Source organism: Hipposideros armiger, unplaced genomic scaffold, assembly GCF_001890085.2.
Source record: "Hipposideros armiger isolate ML-2016 unplaced genomic scaffold, ASM189008v1 scaffold_968, whole genome shotgun sequence".
Classification (NCBI taxonomy): Eukaryota; Metazoa; Chordata; class Mammalia; order Chiroptera; family Hipposideridae; genus Hipposideros; species Hipposideros armiger.
Window position 1 is genome coordinate 280,004 of NW_017732318.1, and position 4,298 is coordinate 284,301.

Consider the following 4,298-nt stretch of genomic DNA (forward strand, 5'->3'; position numbering starts at 1 on the left):
GCTGGAATTGCCTCATATGTCATATCACCTTCAACTATCATTATTTCTAGAATTATCTCTGATGCTCCTAATTAGGAGAATTTTGAAATCATCATAGGTTCATAGCTCCATAGTATTTTTACTTATCTGGCTATGGCATTTATTCATTTATTCGTTCAGAAAAAAATGTTAGACTCTTATGTTTCAAGTACCATACCATAAATTTAGAACACAAAGATTAATTAATTTAACAAAAACCATACTTTTATAGGTGGTAGGTAAGAGATACCTGTAAATTAATAATTAGTGTTATGTTTTATGGAGTGGTAGTTAGCAGGTTTAGGTATTGAGGAAGGCTTTTTAGAAGAATTGATTTTTTAAGCTGAATTTCAAACAATGAGTGGCTCACCAGACAAAAACAAGGTGATAAACATTCCATAGAAAAGGTGAGGAGGAAAGGAAAAAAGCATCAAGGAATGAGAGAGTACAAAAATTTAGCAAATTATAGCTAATTCCATGTATATGTAATTCCTGGTGTATGTAATTTGTAGAATATAAGGCTAGAAAGACTAGTTGGGACAAAAGCATCCCTACAAACCCAAATTTGAACACAGTAGGTCTAGAATGGGTTTCAGGATTTGTGTGATTCAGATGCAGCCGGGAGTTTAGGGACCACTTTAAAGTTGGAATTTAGGGACCACTCCTATTGGTTATGGGAACACAATCAACTGACTTAGGGAATATAATCAAACAAGTATAATTCTTGCATTTAAGAGCCTTATATGGAAACCAAATATAATAAAATGTAAGGAAGCATATACAGTTACCATGGTAAGAGGAAGGGGTGGAACCTAATTTGCTCTGCAGAAGAAGTCACATTCATCTTCTGAGAAATGACACATAACGTCAGTCCAGAGAATAAGTAGTCAGTGAGGCAGAGGTGGGGGCAGGATATTGAGTCATTGGACGTAAAAGAAATGCAAGAAAAGCTACAGAGACATATTGAAGATGAGGTAGCATGCAGATTTTTATTGCTGTGTGACAAATTACTGCAACTTAGTGACTTAAAACAATATACATTTATTACAGTTTTCATGGGTTAGGAGTACAGGCAACCTTTATCTGGGTCCTCTGCTCAGGGTTTCACAAGGTCTCAATGTAAGCCTTGACTGGGCTGCATCCCTTTCTTGAGTTCAGAGTCCTCTTCCAAACATACTTGGTTGTTGGCAGAATTCATTTCCTTGACGTTGCTGTATTGAGGTCCCTGTTTTCTTATTGAATATATGTTGGACACTTGACTCCTAAGGATCCCCCATTTCTTGCTATGCGGCCCTCTCACAGGCCCTTTCTTACAACATGGAAGCTTAGGTCTTCAAAGCCCATAGGAGAATTTCTTGCTCTAGGCTGCTAATCATAAGAATCGTTATCTCATCACCCTTGCAATATAATGTAACCAAATTAAAAGAATGACACTCCATCTCCGTTGTCATGTTGTATTGGCTAGAAGCAAGTCACAGGTTCCGTGTCCACACTCAAGGGGAGGAAACTATACAAAAGTGCAACTGATTTTGGTTTATCTTAGAATCCTGTCTACCACAGAGCATCAAGATATATTAAAAATGATAGCGATAGGTTTGAGAAGGCAGCCTTGATTTTGAAAGAAGAGTGCTTTATATAGAAGCAAATGTAAAACAAAAGAGAGCAGGCTATATTCTAGGACATTTTGATGCATAAAAGATGGAGTTTTTGTTATATTATCCTAATATTTAGGCATAGGATATAGCCTACAGAATTTACTAGCATTCTGATTAAGAAGCTAACTTTGGTCTCTTACTCCCATGCAATTTTGTGATGGGTTATTTGGATATATTTTGTAACCACAGTCTATAGATATAGCATAAATGTTTTGTTTTTGTTGAATACTCAAATAATTAAAGATAGATAATATTACTCATTAAACATGTGAGTTCCATACCGTGCTTAGCAGTGTACTTAATCTAAGCTTATATTGACATTTTTCATATAGATGTACCATTAGCATTTACATTTGCTGAGGGGATATGGAAAACATATTCATGTTGTTTGCAGTAAAATCATTAGTGCAATGCAATATAGATAAAAAAGGAGTGTTCAACAAAATGGATGTAAATAATTCAAAATGAAGTTAATAAGGAAGAACCACATTTTTCTTACAAGAGGGTTTTTTTTTAATCAATGTCCTAATAAAGACATTAATAGCACATTCTTCAAACAACAGGACGGAATTTTACTAAATAAGGACTACCATTCGGACAGTAGACAAAACTTGACAGAAAATTTAGCATTTACTAAGTGAAAATGGGGGGAAGTTTAAAATCAATAACTGTAATTCCCATCCTGTTCTAAAGTTTTCTGCTATTTAATTATATATGCCATCATAAAATAAATAAAATTAAAAATAAACATTGATTTTTAGTTTCTAAGCTAATATTTTAATCTGACTAACAGCAGGTAATTACTTATATTTGCACTAGGGTTTGATATTGAAGAAACTTAAGCTAGGATAAACTAAGCTCTTTTGATTCTGTATATAAGCCCCAGCAAATGTTCTCATTCATAATATTCTATATCGTGACTATTATATTTTTTCCTATAGAAACCATGCTCATTGATGGCTTTCTTAGACTCTGCTAGCATGAGCATTGATCACTAAGCTCAAGTCAGGTTAAGTTCCACACCTCACCCCTCCCCATCCCACCAAAACAAACAAACAAACAAAAAACCATTTAATTCTTCTTCTATAAAATATCAATGATTTGGGAGTGGATATAAATATCAAATCACTTTAAAAGAACACTCCCAATCTTTTGTGATATAAAGCCCATGCTTTGCTCCATTGAATCTTCTCGGCCCTCTTATATTACAGACATTTTTATCACTCCTCTCTACTGATCAAGATCCTGAAGTTTGAGATCTGCCATTTTGTATATTGCAAAATAGGAACTGCTAGCCTAAGAATTTGACCTATTCTTTTTTTTTTTTAAGATTTTTTTAATTGGGGAATTGGAGGGATGGGAACAGCGCTGGGGAATTGGGGGAAGGGGAACAGACAAGTTGCTGTCCTTTTGTTCTTCAGTCTATTTGTGGAGGNGAATTCCCCCGCAGTCATCATGATGGTCAGTCCCCTGAGCACATCCACCCCGAGGATGTATGCAGCAATAGGAGACACGTAGACCTCATAGGCCCTTGGGGAGAGACATCCAATGCCCAGGGTGAGGGAGACTCTATGCTCCATGATGTGTCGGCCCTGAAAATGGTCCGCATTGCTATATATGAGGGTGCTATCTGCCCCGGTGTCCACGAGGCCCAGCACCTGCTACACGTTCTGGGGGGACCAATATATGGTGAGTTTAACATGCGGCCTCAGGTCATCCGGCTCCTCCTTCAACCGGGTGCCCCGGCCCACTCCCTAGTCACGGAGGAAGTCAACTAAGTGCAACTCCCGGGCCACCCCCTTCTGTTCCTTTGGGGGCATTGCAGTGAATTTCTGTCCAGGCCGTAGCTTCTGCCAGAGGGCCAAGAGGACCTTGAGGGACTGGCCGTCTAATTTCTCCTCGGCCAGCCGAGCGGCCGCCAGGTAAAACCACATTTGCTGGTGGCTCACCTAAACAGGGTCCCCCTTCCCGATGGACTTCCATGTCCCCCAGTCTAGCCAAAGCCCCTGTGACCTCATGGATGGGCTGGTCTGTATAGGGAGCTAATAAAGCAGCCATAGTCCCAAAAGTTCCCAGCAGGCCAGTTAGCAAGGATAAGGTCTTTCATGTGGGCTGTAAATATCTCTTCATTGGGGCTGTTGTACTGTAAGGCAAACATCATCTGTCACATGCCCGTCTCCCATATGACTTGCACCGAGTCCAAGTAAGTAGTCCACTTATTCACATGCTCTGGCAAGTCCCCTGTATTGTCCCAGGCCATGCAGGCAGCAGCCATGAGCCAGTAAATTAGGGTCTGATTACAAGCTTGGGAGTTGGTCTGGGGCACATTTTGCAAATGCTGCTGCAGAGAGGGCACAATGGTGAGGCTGGCCAGCTGCAACATCTCAGTGGGGCTGAACTCCATGTTGTCCACCCCATCATCCCACAAGTGCAACAACTAAGCGGGAGCTAACTCACTCAGGCATTGCTTGCACTGCTTTGCAAGCTCTTGCAGCTCCATGGCCATGTAAGCGATATAAGAAATATGTCTCACGGACTGCCACGATCTGGCGGCTCCTCGACTTCCACCCTCTGTCTCACCACCAGTCGGGCTCGCCATACCAGCTCCGGTGGGCTGCTAGCCCC

General features: G+C 40.4%; 1 pseudogene; it reads right to left on the minus strand.

The window, feature by feature from the left end:
* Positions 1 to 4,110: 4,110 nt before the first annotated feature.
* The window catches only part of LOC109375553 (ribosome biogenesis protein BRX1 homolog pseudogene), a 152,787-nt pseudogene continuing 152,599 nt past the window's right edge, over positions 4,111 to 4,298 (minus strand).